Consider the following 17,408-nt stretch of genomic DNA (forward strand, 5'->3'; position numbering starts at 1 on the left):
TTGGGATGGCTGCTCCTCTGAGAGCTGGTAAGAGGCCTCCGTTGTATACTGCTACTGCTAAGTCGCTTCAGTCGTTTCCGACTCTGTGCAACCCCATAGACAGCAGCCCACCAGGCTCCCCCGTCCCTGGGATTCTCCAGGCAAGAACCCTGGGGTGGGTTGCCATTTCCTTCTCCAATGCATGAAAGTGAAAAGTGAAAGTGAAGTCGCTCAGTCATGTCCGATCCTCAGCAACCCCATGGACTGCAGCCTCCAGGCTCCTCCGTCCATGGGATTTTCCAGGCAAGAGTACCCGAGTGGGGTGCCATCGCCTTCTCCGGTGCATAGGAGAATGCCAATCTAACCTGCTCTTTTGATCTCCGCATATGTGAATGTGCACTTGACAGACGAGCTTTCTTCTCTTACTGGACAGGATCACTTCAAGTGTCATAATTTCTTTTTGCTTTAATTTTTTTTTAATTTTTATGCAATTTTAAAAAGTTACTCTCCATTTTCACTTATTACAAAATACTGGTTATATTCCTCATGTTGTATAATACATCCTTGAGCCTATGTTACTCCCAACAGTTTGTACCTCCCTGCTGGTAATCACTAGTTTGTCTATATATTTATGAGTCTATTTCTTTCATATTATATTCACTAGTTTGTTGCAGTTTTTAGATTCCACATATAAGTGATATCATATAGTATTTATCTTTTTTCTGTTTGACTTATTTCACTTAGTGTAATGCCCTCCAAGTCCATCTATGTTGCTGCAAATGGCAAAATTTCATTCTTTTTTTATGACTGAGTAATATTCCATTGAGTAGTATTCTGCATCTTCTTCATCCGTTCATCTGTTGAAGGACATTTAGGTTGTTTCCATATCTTGGCCATTGTAAGTAGTGCTGCAGTGAACGTTGGGGTGCATGTATTTTTTTGAATTAATGTTTTTTCAGATATTTACAAGGAATGGAATTGCTGGGTCAAATGGTAGTTCTATTTTTAGTTTTTTGAGGAAGCCCCCATTCTGTTCTCCACAGTGACTGTACCAATTTACATTCCCGTCAACAGTGTAGAAGGGTTCCCCGTTTTTCCACATCAATGCCAGATTATGTTACTTGTGGTTTTTTTTATGTTAGCCATTCTGACAAGTGAGGTGATATCTCATTGTAGTTTTGATTTGCATTTCCCTGATGATTAGCTATGTTGAGCATCTGTTCATGTGCATTTTGGCTGGCCATCTACATTTCCTCTTTGGTAAAATGTGTTTTCAGGTCTTCTGCCCATTTTTTGATTGTTTTATTTGATGTCAAGTTGCATAAGATATTTATATATGTTGGATATTAATCCCTTATTGGTCATATCACTTGGAAATATTTTCTCCCATTCAGTAGGCTGTCTTTTCATTTTGTTGATGGTTTTCTTTGCTGCACAAAAGCTTTAGGTTTAATTAGGTTCCATTTGTTTATTTTTGCCTTTATTTCCTTTACTTTAGGAGAGGATCCAAAAATATATTGCTGCTTTATGTCAAAGAGTGTTCTGCCTATGTAATTTTAAGGTTTTGTTGAGCACATATTGCCTATTATGTCTATGTTATCCCTACTCTGATGATAGGGATCCTCCTTCCTTTAATATGGAAAATATGTTCTAAAATATGAATCTAGATGGCATGGCAGGCTCTGATTCCTGAATTTATTAAAGTGGTCACAGGCATATCACTGATTCATTGTTTTCTCCTCTCTAAAATGGAAGTGATAGTAACTAATTTTTCTGTTTCATAAAGAAAATGCATATTAGATGTGATAATGCCTCTGGACCTCTAGCTTCCACTCTACCATCTCCACGTTTCTGCCACAGCCATAAATTGCACGTGCACTCGCCTTCCTCCTCTTGCTACAAAAACCCTTCACAGGTGTAGCATGCACTTCCATCATGAAGCACCAAATGTCTGGTTGTTTTTCTTTATGTGATATTAATAGTAATTGAGATTGTTTGGACTGCCCCTCCTTTAACACACACGTTTTTAATGCCATAATACAGTTTTTAAAAAAATAGTACCTGTTATTATTAAGGTATCACAACCTTAATCAGTTTATTGTTTAAGTCTTCAGGGAACTGGAAATGGCTTGATGACATATCTGCTGCTGCTGCTGCTGCTGCTAAGTTGCTTCAGTCGTGTCTGACTCTGTGCGACCCCAGAGATGGCAGCCCACCAGGCTCCCCCGTCCCTGGGATTCTGCAGGCAAGAGCACTGGAGTGGGTTGCCATTTCCTTCTCCAATGCATGAAAGTGAAAAGTGAAAGCGAAGTTTCTCATTCGTGTCCGACCCTCAGCGACCCCATGGACTGCAGCCTTCCGGGCTCCTCCATCCATGGGATTTGCCAGGCAAGAGTACTGGAGTGGGCGCCATCGCCTTCTCCTTAGGAAAGCAGCTAAAGGACACTAATGGAATTCTGACAGACATTGTCAGACAAATTCAACCATTAGAAAAGAAAGGGAGAGTAAGAACGGTAAAAAACACAATAGAGGCAAGTGCAAAAGTCTCATGTGAATTAAATATAAAACACTAATAAATCTAGTTAAATATAGAGACTGAAAGGCTTTAAGTAGATACCAAAGTTTAACAGACAAAAAAAATTCAAGGATTAGTTAATATAGCAAAGCCCATTGTACTAATATTATCATGCTGCAGTCAATATGAATTGAGAGCCATAAATAAAACAACAATATATACTCATAGGCCACAGTGATATAAACAAGAGAATATTTATAAAACGTCTAAATGCCTGGTGTAAGAACTACATAGCTATCAAGCATAGTGATTCTAGAGCCATATATCTCCATAATACCTAAATCAATTATGCAAATATTTATTGAGTCATTTTATGAAAATCAAGAGTCTACAAAGGTACAAGCGATTTATAGTCTAAAGAGGAAGGATGCAGGGAAATAATCTGTGTCATACAAGATAAAGTACAATCAGTCAGTTCAATTGCTCAGTTGCGTCCGATTCTCTGCGACCCCATGGACTGTAACATGCCAGGCTTCCCTGTCCGTCACCAAATCCCGGAGCTTGCTTAGACTCATGTCCATCAAGTTGGTGATACCATCCAACCATCTCAGCCTCTGTCATCCCCGTCTCCTCCTGCTTTTGATCTTGCCCAGCATCAGGGTATTTTCCAGTGAGTCAGTTCCTCGCATCAGGTGGCCAAAGTATTGGAGCTTCAGCTTCAACATCAGTCCTTACAATGAATATTCAAGACTGATTTCCTTTAGGATTGACTGACTTGATCTCCTTGCCGTCCAAGGGACTCTCAAGAGTCTCCTCCAGCACCATAGTTTGAAAGCATCAGTTCTTTGGCACTCAGCTTTCTTTATGGTTCAACTCTCACGTGCATACATGACTACTGGAAAAACCATAGCTTTGACTATATGGACCTTTGTCAGTAAAGTAATGTCTCTGCTTTTTAATATGCTGTCTAGGTTTGTCGTAGCTTTTCTTCCAAGGAGCAAGTGTCTTTTAATTTCATGGCTGCAATAACCATCTGCAGTGATTTTGGAGCCCCCAAAAATAAAGTCTGCCACTGTTTGCATTGTTTCCCTATCTATTTGCCATGAAGTGATGGGATCAGATGCCATGATCTTCATTTTTTGAATGTTGAATTTTAAGCCAACTTTTTCAACTCCTGTTTCACTTTCATCAAGAGACTCTTTAGTTCCTCTTTGCTTTCTGCCATAAGTGTGGTGTCAGCTGCTTATCTGAGGTTATTGATATTTCTCCTGGCAACCTTGATGCTAGCTTGTGATTCATCCAGTCCAACATTTCACATGATGTACTCTGCATATAAGTTAAATAAGCAGGGTGACAATATACAGCCTTGACGTACTCCTTTTCCTATTTGGAACCAGTCTGTTGTTCCATGTCCAGTTCTAACTGTTCCTTCTTGATCTGCATACAGATTTCTCAGGAGGCAGGTAAGGTGGTCTAGTATTCCCATCTATTTAAGAATTTTCCACAGTTTGTTGTGATCCACACAGTCATAGACTTTAGTGTAGTCCATGAAGATAAAATAAACCTAAATAAAAAGCAGTTTTCTTAGAAATGTAGGTAAGGCTTAAAAAGAAACTTGTATCCTAGAATTTAGATTTTAATCTGTATGTATTGGGAGCCATTACATTTTTTGCAGAGAAGTGTTATCTGAATTTGTAAAGATGTTGCTGGCAGTGAGAAGAATGGTCTGGAAAGGGTGTGAATTTGGAGGCAAGGAGACAATTTAGAGGCTTTGAGCCAGTCCCTGTGCTATGGGTAGCAGATGGATGCCATAGTGAGCAAAACCAGACAAGTCCCTGGCCTCAGGGAGGTTCACAGACTGGTGAGCAAGATGGCAATTAATCACAGAATCACAGAGAGAAATATAAAAATTATGAGTAACTGAAGGAGATGCTGTGAAAGCATGGATGCAGAAGCAGGGTTATGGGCAACTACATGTTCCCAGTGAGTGCCATTCGCAGGGAAAGGTCTGCAGGGAAGCAACCCTGACTGGAAGGTGAGGTACTGAGAGCAGTACCAAGGCAGCACCATGCTACATGGTAGGAGTCCAGAGGAGAGAGGCCGTGGCTGTATGAAGGGAAAGGACACGTACTGAGCTTTGACACAGAAAAACAAAAGGCCGCTACAGGAGGAAAGAAGAAAAGTAAAAGCTTTAGTCCCATTGCAGAAGAACACTCAACTCCTCTATTATTCACACTTCACTTTGGGGCTAAAAGACAGAGCCAAAATAGGAAGCTTCCCAGAGAATAATTAAGCAATACACATTGCAGGGCATGCCTTGTTTTGTAAGATACACCACTACTTCCTCTTCCCTAAAGCTAAAGAGGTGATCATTTTGTTTTGATCTTGAACTGTTCAGGAAATTTGTCTTGACATTTACAAGAAACACATGCAAAAAACTGAAAACCCTGCACACCAGAGAATGGGCAGGATACACAAATGATATGACTTTGAAGGTAAAATGGCAATGCTTGTTTCAAAATAGATGTAGCAGGAAACCACCATATTGCCTTTTGATATCACTAGTCACTAACAGGCATACATTTTGCTTATCTTAGAATAGTGAGGTGTATTGTAAAGTCAAACTAGTATTTCTTTGTCCCACACAGAACCTGGGCATTATTTTTCATAATTTAGCATTTTTAATTGCCCTGGAAACATAATCACATGCTCCTTTCCCCATCACCCACTGCTATAAAAGGTTAGTTACATAAACATTTCTATAGTAATTCAGAGCTAGACCCCTTGGAGGACGGGAAAAGTCTGGGACACCTAATTTTTTGTTGTTTCAGTTTCCTATATTTATTAAAAAACATAGAAATGTCAAAATGGGGTTAAAAAACTGTGGTATATTTAAAGTTGTAGGGCAAGTGCCTCTCAATCCTGTCAGTGTATCTCTGTGATTACACATGTATGCTCTTTTGAAGGTAACGTTAAAGTCTACACTGAAGGCTTTTCTTTCTGAGAGGCCCCTGGTCCACAGTGTAACAGGCTCAGAATACTGGGCAGCCAACCCAACATGCAGCCTGCAGTCACCTCGGATCCAATTTACTCAACAATAACAACAAGATCATTATCAGATATTAAGACATTGGCAGTCTTAAATGCAACAAGTACAATTATTGAACTTATTCATGTCTAGGTATGTTATTCTATGTACAATTATATAATATCCTTTAGTACCATGCAAAAACAAGATTATACTTGAAACTTTTTTATTAATAACATATAGATACAGATTTCATGTCATGTTTTTAAGAAGAGGGAATAGAAAAGCTTTGTCATTCAAAGACCCAGCAAATCAAACCACAGCTTCTTTCTGTTCCTAAAAAAAAAAATGAGAAAGAAAAAGAGCCACTCAAAAAAGAATCTTGGAAAAAAACCCACAAAAAGCCATTCTTGTACAGAAAAAAATAAATAAAACCACTGCAGTCAGTAGCAGAGAAGGCAATGGCACCCCACTCCAGTACGCTTGCCTGGAAAATCCCATGGTCGGAGGAACCTGGTAGGCTGCAGTCCATGGGGCTGCTAAGAGTTGGACACGACTGAAGCGACTTAGCAACAGCAGCAGCAGTCAGTAAATAAAATCTGGTTCATAATCAAAGTGTTAAACTAACAATGTGGCTTGGACATCCTTTAATTAAAAACATTTCATACACTTAAAACTCTTGAGAGGAAGCTCCAAGTGCATATCTAAACTTTAAAGTAAATGTTCACAGTATTAGAGAGTTAAGTCTTAAATGATAATATATGTGTAATCAATGAGGAGGGCTTCCCAGATAGCTCAGTGGTAAAGAATCTGCTGGTCAATGCAGGAAACATGGGTTTGATCTCTGGGTCTAGAAGATCCCCTGGAGAAGGAAATGGCAACTCACTCCAGGATTCTTGCCTGGGAAATCCCATGGACAGAGGAACCTGGCGAGCTACAGTCCATGGGGTTGCAAAAGTCGTACATGATTCAGTGTCTAAACAACCACCACGACCAGTGAGGAACTAACTGCCCATGATCATAGAGAACCCAGGACTCTTACAGGATGAGCTCCCTTCTCTGGGATGGAAAGATGCTGAGAGAGCTCTAGTCCCACTCCCAACTCATTTCATAGTTCTATCACTTCCTCCTGAACACTCCCCGCACCCCACAAACACAGATATAAGAAAAGCTATCCTTTCTTTAAAGCTTCCTGCTTTCTTCTTAGAAATCTGCACTGCTAAAAGGAGCTCTATGTTACTCATTTCTGAGTGGGTATAACATATTGGGTTGTGATGGTGAGTACCATCTATGTAGAAAAACTGTCATAGAAACAGTTCTTCTACATAGATGTGAAACTGACATAATTTTTGTCTCTAACATATCCTCCTGATTGCCCCCATTAGCATGCAGCTACTCTTGCCCAGTGGTCACTTACCTGTGCACCTAATTATAAGAACATTTATATAGTCCCTTACTATTTAAACAAAACTTTCCCTCATATTGTTTTACTTAATCCTTACAACAGCCATGTTCCATAAGAATAATTATCTTCATTTCATAGGTGAGGGAATTGAAGGTCAGAGAATATAAATGGTGTGACTAAGATCAGACAGCAATAAACGACAGTATTTATTCAAACCCATGTTTACTGCTCTAAATCCCTTACCCTTTTGCATTTTGCTCTGTGGGACACTTGCCATGGTCCTAGCAAAGCTCTTGCCCCTAGGCCTCCAGTAGTGGAAAGCAGGGTCAAGAACACAGGCTGATGGAATTCAACTTCTGTAGCCACAAAGGTGTAAGGCTAGGATGCCTTTGGGAAAGAGCAGGCCAGCAGAGTATAAATCAGAAACAAATTAATGCTTGTAGAGCAGTGATTGTCAGTCCAAAAGGCCTTAAGACTGATCTGTGTAAAACCATGGGCTATAGAACTTGTTGTTATAGTTACAAAGCAAAGGAATGCCTTCACATATACGAAGTATGACAAGAAATGCTGGATCTTACATCTGCAATAATTTACAATCAATCTACAAGTCCGGTCAGGCTTCAGAAATTCAAAGAGTGCCTGAGAGTTCCTATTGATCTCCCTAATAGTTTCCAAATAATTTAGTATTAAGCAGAGACTGAGTATCAAAGCCTGTGGGAGGTATGAAATGCCCAAGTATTTCTGGGCATTTCTGCCATCTTCTGCCATCTTCTGCCAGTCTCCCAGAAGGTCTGTTAAACAGAGATTCTTACATATGTGCATACAACCTAAAATCTTCACATTGTAGGCCATTCCTCACTCTTGCTATGAAAATGTCCATGGTTTTCAAATTCTATTATCTTTGCTTGAATTAAAAAAACATGATACCAGAAAGCACATTCATAACATTCCAACATTTGTCTGTCCTATCTAATCAGACCATTGCCTTGCATACGTCTTCTGTCATTTACACCTGTTCTCTTCCCCATGTCACAGTCAGGAGAATCTGTGTGTCTGCATGGGTCTGTTTCCTTAGCAAAGATGTTCATGAAATATGGGACTGTCACTGCCTCTGATCTGCCAAAGCCCAGGTCTCTCCCTTCTTCTCCTCTCTGTCCTCCCCCTTCTTCTGTTATTCCATCTAAGACTGGGATGAGTGTCTTTTACTTAGTCTACCAGGATGACAGCATGGGCTAATGGATCGACTACTTGGAAGTTCCTCAGTGTGGGCTTATCTCATTCCTCCCCTCCTCCTGTATAACCCTGGGCAAGACATTCAGCCTCTAAGTGGCTGTTTCCTTAACTGGAAGATGATTTAAGAGTTGTTGCGAAGATAAAATGGGACAGTGTATGTAAAGTCTCTGCCCAGATTCAGCAGATAGTCCTCAATAAATGGCAGCCTCCTCCCATCTCTGCCTGGTTCCTCTGCTTTCATATACAGTATACCTTGGATTATTTTTATAGGGAAAAAAATAAACAGAGGTCAGCCTGGGACTGGACCAAATTATTTCAGGAATCTATGGTCTGGAAAAGGCGACCTGGGTCCTCTTTAGCATGATTTTGTCCCAGAGCTCTCCTTAGGATTTGGTGTGAGAGTCCTGGTAAATCTAATCTTCAAATCCCACTGTGAGATGTTTAAATCTAAGATAAGAAAGACTATGTAGGATATTGGGTACTGGAGAAACAGAAAGGGAGCAACTAAAAATTTTAAAAGTCCTTAGAAAGAATATGTGTCAACTCTGAGTCATGGAAGAGCCAACTTTTTTTTTCCCTAGATTTTATTGGTATTTATTTTTGGCTGCACTGGGTCTTTGTTGCTGTATGTGGGCTTTCTCTAGTTGCAGAGAGCAGGGTCTGTTCTCTCATTTGGGTGCACAGGCTTCTCATTGCAGCGGCTTCTTTTGTTGCAGAGCATGGGCTCTAGGTGCGTGGGTTTTAGTAGGCGTGGTGTATGGGCTCAGTAGTTGTGGCTTGCGGGGCTTAGTTGCTCTGTGGTATGTGGGATCTTCCTGGACCAGGAATCAAACCTGTGTACCTTGCATTGGCAGGCAGATTCTTAACCACTAGACAACCATGGAAGCCCTGTGGAAAGAGCCAACTTTTCAGATAGTAAGTAAAGCAAGCAAGTTCCTTCTCCCATATTTAGAAATTTCACAGATTTCTATTTTCATTGCATGAGTATTTCCTGTTCACAGGTTTCCTCTGGTCTAAGGCAGATCTCTACTGTTGTCTTCCTCTCCCCAGGCAGCATCCCTTACTCAATTTCTTTCCTTCCTCTAAAAGCAAAGGTTTTTACATTGCTTATTATAGGGTTAGAAAAGCTGCTGCTGCTGCTGCTAAGTCGCTTCAGTCGTGTCCAACTCTGTGAGACCCCATAGATTGCCTCCCACCAGGCTCCTCTGTCCCTGGGATTCTCCAAGCAAGAACACTGGAGTGGGTTGCCATTTCCTTCTCCAATGCATGAAAGTGAAAAGTGAAAGTGAAGTCACTCAGTCGTGTCCGACTCTTAGCGACCTCATGGACTGCAGCCTACCAGGCTCCTCCGTCCATGGGATTTCCCAGGCAAGAGTACTGGAAAAGCAGAGACATTAATTGCCAACAAAGGTCTGTCTAGTCAAAGCTATGGTTTTTCCAGTTGTCATGTATGGATGTGAGAGTTGGACCATAAAGAAAGCTGAGTGCTGAAGAATTGATGCTTTTAAACCATGGTGTTGGAGAAGACTCTTGAGAGTTCTTTGGACTGCAAGATCAAACCAGTCCATCCTAAAAGAAATCACTTCTGAATATTCATTGGAAGGACCGATGCTGAAGACGAAGCTCTAATACTTTGGCCATCTGATGGGAAGAGCCAACTCATTAGAAAAGACCCTGATGCTGGGAAAGATTGAAGGCAGGAGGACTAGGGGACAACAGAGAATGAGATGGTTGGATGGCATCACCGACTCGATGGACATAAGAGTGAGCAAGCTCCAGGAGTTGGTGATGGACAGGGAAACCTGGAGTGCTATGGTCCATGGGGTCGCAAAGAGTTGGACACAACTGAGCAACTGAACTGAACTGAACTGATAGGGTTAGAAGAATATTTAGCAAGATAATCTTCCTATTGTACGTTGGAAGAAGAAATTAAAAATAAAATAAATCAAAACACCTTCTGAGCTGGGGAACAAGGAGAGGTGGTGAGGAATCAAGCTGGCATGGTCCCCTGAGGCACTCTGTCCACTCATGATCAAGCTCAGGAAATGAGACAGTGAAACTTGGACTTTGCAGGACATCAGAGGGATAATGTGCCTCTCTTGCCAAATAGGACTTGGGGAAAGTGACAAGTTTCCAGAGCCATCATCAGTCCTACCCTTTCATGTGATAAAGCAGAGAGGGTTGAAGAGATCTTAGAGTGGAGTGGGAGAGGTGTTGAGGGTGACCGGGAGTGCTGCACCCCAAGAGCCCTTGGTGTTATGATGAGAAGACGTTACTTCAGAAAGTTCTGTGGATCATACATTTGAGCATCAAATGGGGATGTAGGATTCTCAGAAGATGCCAGCATGGAAGCCCACATAGGGGACCCAGGTGGATACACATCTCAGGAGGAATCAGCATGGTCAGACACCACTAACTAGACAGCCACCCTGAACTATAATGCTACCTAACAACTCTGAACTTGGGTCTCATGCTCAGGAGTAGGAGAGGAATGGGGAAACATGAATTCAGTAAATTAAAAAAAAAACAGCTTTATTGAGGTATATAATTTATGTTAAAACTCATTGTAAGTATACATTTGATGAGTTTTTACAAATATGGACAGGGTGTGATCACTGCCATGTACATTCCCATTGCTCTAAAAGTTTCCTTGTGCCCCTTTACAGTCAGTGCTCCTTCCCTTTATGTCCCCTCCATCTCAGGTACCTGGAAACCACTAGTAGTTTTGCCTTGTCTAGAATTTCATGTATGTAGAATCATATATGTTTCTGGCTTCTGCTGCTGCTGCTGCTGCTGAGTCATATCAGTCGTGTCTGACTCTGTGCGACCCCATAGACGGCAGTCCACCAGGCTCCCCCGTCCCTGGGATTCTCCAGGCAAGAACACTGGAGTGGGTTGCCATTTCCTTCTCCAATGCATGAAAGTGAAAAGTGAAAGTGAAGTCGCCCAGTTGTGTCTGACTCTTAGCGGCCCCATGGACTGCAGCCTACCAGGCTCCTCCGTCCATGGGATTTTCCAGGCAAGAATACTGGAGTGGGTTGCCATTGCCTTTTCTGTTTCTGGTTTCTATCATTTAGCATAAGGTTTTTGAAGCTTACATTACATTACATTGCTATGGATATCAATATTTCATTTCTTTTATTGCTTAATGATACCCCATTGTATAAATACACCATGATTTATTTGCCATTCTCCATTTGGTAGATGTTTATTTCTCTTTCCTGGCTATTATGAATACAGTTGCTAAGAATATTTAAGTACAAGTCTTCATGTGAATGTATATTTTGGGTAAACACCTAGGAATGGAATTTCTGGGTCAAATGGTAAATTATGTTTGATTCTATAAGAAACAGTCAAATGGTTTTCCTAGATGGCTGTCCCATTTTATACTCCTACGAGCAATGTATGAGGGTTCCCACTGCTCTACATCCTTGTCAATACCTGGTATTGTCAGTATTTTTAGTTTTAGCCATTTTGGTAGGTTTGAATAGTATCTAATAATTTTGTGGTTCAATTTGCATTTCCATAATGACTAATTATTTTGAGCATTTTTTTGTGGGCTTAGTTGCCATTTACGTATCTTCTTAGTTTACATGTATGTTCAATTTTTTTTTTTGCTCATTTAAAATAGTTTTTCAATCATTGTAACAATTATTTGCATATTCTGGATACAGTCCTTTTTTAATTTTATTTTTAATTGGAGATTGGATACAAGTTGCTTATTAATGTTTTATAAATATTTTCTCTCAATCTTTCCTAGTCTCTTCATTCTGAAAAGCAAAACTTCTGAGTTTTGAGGAAATCCAATTTATAATTTTTCCTTTTTTAACTCATGCTTTTTGTATCTTAAGAAATCTTTGTCAAACTCGAGGTCACAAGATTTTCCCTATGTTTACTTCTAGAACTTTTATAGTTTAGCTCTTCTATTTGCAACTTTTAACTATTTCAAATTTTTGTGTATGCTGTGATGTAAAGGTTAATGTTCTTTTGGAGGAGGGATGGAGAGGCATATGGGTATTTAAAGTTTCAGCACATTTGTTGGGAAAAGTCTCCTCCTCCCATTGATGTATTATAATTATAGTAGCTCCTTCCTCAAAAATTAACTAACCAGATATTTTTAGGTGTATTTCTATAGTCTCTATTCTGTCCCATTGATTTAAATGTCTCTCCTTACAGTCATACAACATTGTGTTGATTATTGCAGTTTTAAAAAAGTCTTAAAATTAAGTAGGATAAGTCCTCAAACTTAGCTCTTTTTTCAAAATTGTTTTGGCTATACTTGGCATTTTACATTTCCATTTACATTTTAGAAGTAACTTGTCAATTTCTATTTTTTAAATAGAATTTAAAATAGAAGCCAGCTAAAATCTTTGACTGAACAATGAATCAATAATTAGTGTGAGTGATATGCCATCTTGAGTCTTATTTTCCTTGAATATGGTAATTCACTCCACTTAGATCTTCATTTTCTCTCAGCAGTGCTTCATGGTTTTCAGAAGATAGGTCTTGTATATATTTCATTAAATTTATCCCTAAGTATTTCACATTTTGTATTTTATTGTAAATGGCACTGTCTTTAAATTTCAATTTCCAAATGCCATTTTTGGCCCTTAGAATTGATTTTTTTATTGACCTTGTTTCTTGTAAACTTGTAAATTAATTCAGTTAGCTTTGTATAATAGTCCTTAGAATTTTCTACTAAGATGATCATGTCTGCATATAGACAGTTTTACTTCTTTCTGTCCAATGTAGATGGCTTTCATTTCCTTTTATTGCCTTATTATAACATTTAGGGCCTCTGGAACAATCAAGTGGTGAGAGTACCCAGCTGTGCCTTGTTTGAGATCTTGAAAAATCATCCAGTCTTTTATGGTGAAGTATGGCACTGAGTCGGAGAAGGCAATGGCACCCCACTCCAGTGTTCTTGCCTGGAAAATCCCATGGATGGAGGAGCCTGGTGGGCTGCAGTCCATGGGGTCGCATAGAGTCGGACACAGCTGAAGCGACTTAGCAGCAGCAGCAGCAGCATGGCACTGAGTGTGTGTTTGTCATGAATGCCTGTATTAGGTGGAGGAGATTCCTTCACTTCCAAGTTTGTGGAGGGTTTTTAATCAGGACTAGGTATTGAATTTTGCTAAATGTTTTTTTTTTTTAATCCATTAAGATGACCATATTTTCCAACATGATGCTGGAACAACTGATCTTTAACATCCTTATGTAAAAAAATGTTCCTCACCTCATACTCTAACTAATTTATAAAAACTAACTTGAAATGAGGCATAGGCCTAAATGTAAATCCTAAAAGTAAAAAAACTTCCAAAAGAAAATGTAGAGGAGAATCTTTGCAACCTTGGATTTGGAGAAAGTTTTGGGGTTTTTGTTGTATATTTTTTTGTTTTTAGATGGGTGAGTTTTACTTTGTGTGAATTATACCTCAAAAAACTTGACTTTCGGAGAAGGCGATGGCACCCCACTCCAATACTCTTGCCTGGAAAATCCCATGGACAGAGGAGCCTGGTAGGCTGCAGTCCATGGGGTCGCTAAGAGTCGGGCACGACTGAGCGACTTCACTTTCACTTTTTACTTTCATGCATTGGAGAAGGAAATGGCAGCCCACCCCAGTGTTCTTGCCTGGAGAATCCCAGGGACGGGGGAGCCTGGTGGGCTGCTGTCTATGGGGTCTCACAGAGTCGGACACAACTGAAGCGACTTAGCAGCAGCAGCAGCAACAAACTTGACTTTAAAACAAACCAAAGCAAACAAAAAGATCTAAACATACACAGAATACTGAAATGTAAACTATTATAACAAAGGGAAAAAATTTAAAAATAACCAAAAATAAAAAATAGATTCTCCACAAAGGAAGTAAATTAGACAAATAGAAGACTTCTCATTAGCAAAAACTGTATTTCTTCAGAGATACTGAGAGACAGTGCTTGTGTGCATGTCACTGAGTCGTGTCTAGCTCTTTCTGACTCCATGGACTGTAGCCCACCAGTCTCCTCTGTCCATGGAATTTTCCAGGCAAGAATACTGGAGTGGATTGTCATTTCCTACTCCACTCCAGGGAATCTTCCCGACTCAGGGATAGAACCTGTGTCTGCATCTCCTACATTGGCAGGCAGATTCTTTACTACTGAAGCCACCTGGCAAGCCCACTGAGAGACAGTATATGTCAACTAAGTTATTACTTAAGAGTGAGGGTAAAATAAAAACACTTCATAGTCTGAAGAAATTACTCAGAGACTCTCAAACAAAAATAAATCTAGAAGGAAAGAGATGAGCAAATAAATTGGTAAACTTTGCTAAATTTAAATAAGCTTTAAATATAAACAGCAATAATAATAACTAGTTGCTTGGCTTCAAAAACAAGGTGGAACTAAAAAGCACAAGACAATAAATGACATGAAAGATAGAAGGGAAAAGACTTATGTTAGAGAATTCTATTATTTGAGATGAAGATAGAGATATTGATCGATTAGACATTTGTTAAGTTGAGTATGTGAAAAAGTTAAGGATAATGATTAGAAGAAAATAGCCTTTCAAATTACTATAGAGGCAAAGGATGAACAAAGAAAAACATTTAAACTAAAGACATGAATGAAGAAAAGCAGGAACAGCAAGAACAACAAAAAAGGCACAAAAAGGCAAGGTTAATAGAAAACACAAAGTAAGATGGTATGAATAAGTATAAATGTAAAAGTAATTACAAAAAAGTAGGTAGATTCAATTTACATGTTAATACAGGTTCTTGAATTAGATTTAAAATATCTGTCTATATTCTGTTTATAAGAAACAAGTCCCAAATATAATGTCACAGGTTTGAAATAAAAGGATGAAAATATTATTATTAGATTAGAATATGTATCAAGATAGAAAGCAGCACTAGAGGGATATTATTTAATGACAACAGTTTTATTGAAAAGTAGTATTAATCCTGACCCTGTACACAACTAACAGTATTGCCTCAAAATATGTAAAATGTAAATGAAATTTCTACTCAAAAGTATATGTTAATGGTACTGCAATGTGAATGGTTGCAACACTATTGCTGCTTTGTAGAAGTGCAGTGAAGAGTTAGCACATACAAGAACTCTAGCCTAAAGTGAGCTTTTAAAGTTTTTCTAAGTTAACTTTCTGTTTGCAATAAATATTGTCTTAGACAAACACACACACACACATATTGCTTTAATGTATACCCTGAGAATCTTCTTCAGATATTTGTGAACTAGATGATTTCTCAAAGTGTTTAATGTGAGAGAAATTTGACTACATTAAGTAAGAAGCATTTTCCGGTACATCATCTGCATGAAAACAAATAACATGGGATTTCAAATGGGATTACCTACATATTCATTAACTACTTCTTAGTATTATAGTTATTACTCTAGATAATAATAAACTCTATTATTGAGTTTATTAAGATTTTGTAAGAAGAACAGAAGTTGTAAGATATATTTATTTCAAAAGTTTATAATTAAGTTAGCAAATTCCTAGGGCACCCCTCACTTAAAGTGAATTCCAGAATCCTTTCTGTAGGTTACATTTTTTTTTTTTTTTTTCTGAAAAGTCTCCAATGCCCTCTGCTGTTCATTTATTGAATTTTTTGTTGAAGTATCAGATGGTAAAGGGAGAAGGAAATGGCAACCCATTCCAGTACTCTTGACTGGAGAATCCCGTGGACAGGGGAGCCTGGTGGGCTGCTGTCCATAGGGTTGCACAGAGTCGAACATGACTGAAGTGACTTAGCATGCATGCATGCATAGGAGAAGGAAATGGCAACCCACTCCAGTATTCTTGCCTGAAGAATCCCAGGGACAGAGGAGCCTGGTGGCCTGCCATCTATGGGGTCGCACAGAGTTGGACAAGACTGAAGCAACTTAGCAGCAGCAGCAGCAGCAGCAGATGGTAAAGAATCTGCCTGCAATGCAGGAGACTTGAGTTTGATCCCTGGGTCAGGAAGATCCCCTGGAGAAGGGAATGGCTACTCCAGCATTCTTGCCTGGAGAATTCCATAGACAGAGGAGCCTGGAGAGCTACAGTTCACAGGATTGCAAAGAGTCAGACATGACTGAGCGACTATTGCTTATAGCTGATAATGTGTTAATTACTGCTGTACAGCAAAGTGATTCAGTTATACATCTATATATATACATTATTGATATATATATATTCTTTTCCATTATGATTTATCATAGGATACTGAATACAGTTCTCTGTGTTTTACAGTAGGATCTTGTTATTTATCCATTCTTATATAAAAGCTTACATCTGCTAACCCCAAGCTCCCACTCCATCCCTCCCCCTTGGCAACTACCAGTCTGTTCTCTATGTCTGTGATTCTGTTTCTGTTTCATAGATAGTTTCATTTGTGTCACATTTTAGATTCCACATATAAGGGAAATCATATTTGTCTTTCTGTATTTGACTTACTTCACTTAGTATGATAATTTCTAGCTGCATTCATGTTGCTGCAAATGCCATTTTTTCATTCTTTTTTATGGCTGAGTAGTGTTCCTCTGTTTATATGTGCCACATCTTCTTTATCCATTAAATCTGTGGATAGACATTTAGGGTTGTTTCCATGTCCTGGCTATCATGAATAGTGCTGCTATGAACATAGGGGTGAATGTATCTTTTTGAATTATAGTTTCATCTGAATATATGTCCAGGAGTGGGATTGCTGGATCATATGGATAATTCTTTTCTGAGGAACTTCCATAATGTTTTCCACAGGGGCTACACCAATATACATTCCCACTATCAGTATAGGAGGGTTCCTTTTTCTCCACATCCTCTCGAGCATTTGTTATTTGTAGATTTCTTAATAATGACCATTCTGACTGGTATGAGGTGGTACCTCATTGTAGTTTTGATTTGCATTTCTCTAATTATTCGTGATGAGCATCTTCTCATGTGCCTATTGGCCATCTATCTGTATTTCTTCTTTGGAGAAATTTCTATTTAGGTCTTCTGCCCAGTTTTGGATTGCATTGTTTATTTTTTGTTGTTGAGTTGTATGAGCTGCTTGTATATTTTGGAAACTAAGCCCCTTTGTTGCATTGTTTGCAAATATTTTGGAAACTAAGCCCTTATTGGTCACATTGTTTACAAATATTTTCTCCTAGCCTGTAGGTTTTCTTTTTGCTTTTGTGACAGCCTGCTGTGGCTGTCCACACATGATTTTTGTGACTGATATCACTCAGAGCATCTTATAAGATGGAAGACAGGTGCTGATTTCATGCAAG

The sequence above is a fragment of the Bubalus kerabau genome, chromosome 8, assembly GCF_029407905.1.
Source record: "Bubalus kerabau isolate K-KA32 ecotype Philippines breed swamp buffalo chromosome 8, PCC_UOA_SB_1v2, whole genome shotgun sequence".
Lineage (NCBI taxonomy): Eukaryota > Metazoa > Chordata > Mammalia > Artiodactyla > Bovidae > Bubalus > Bubalus kerabau.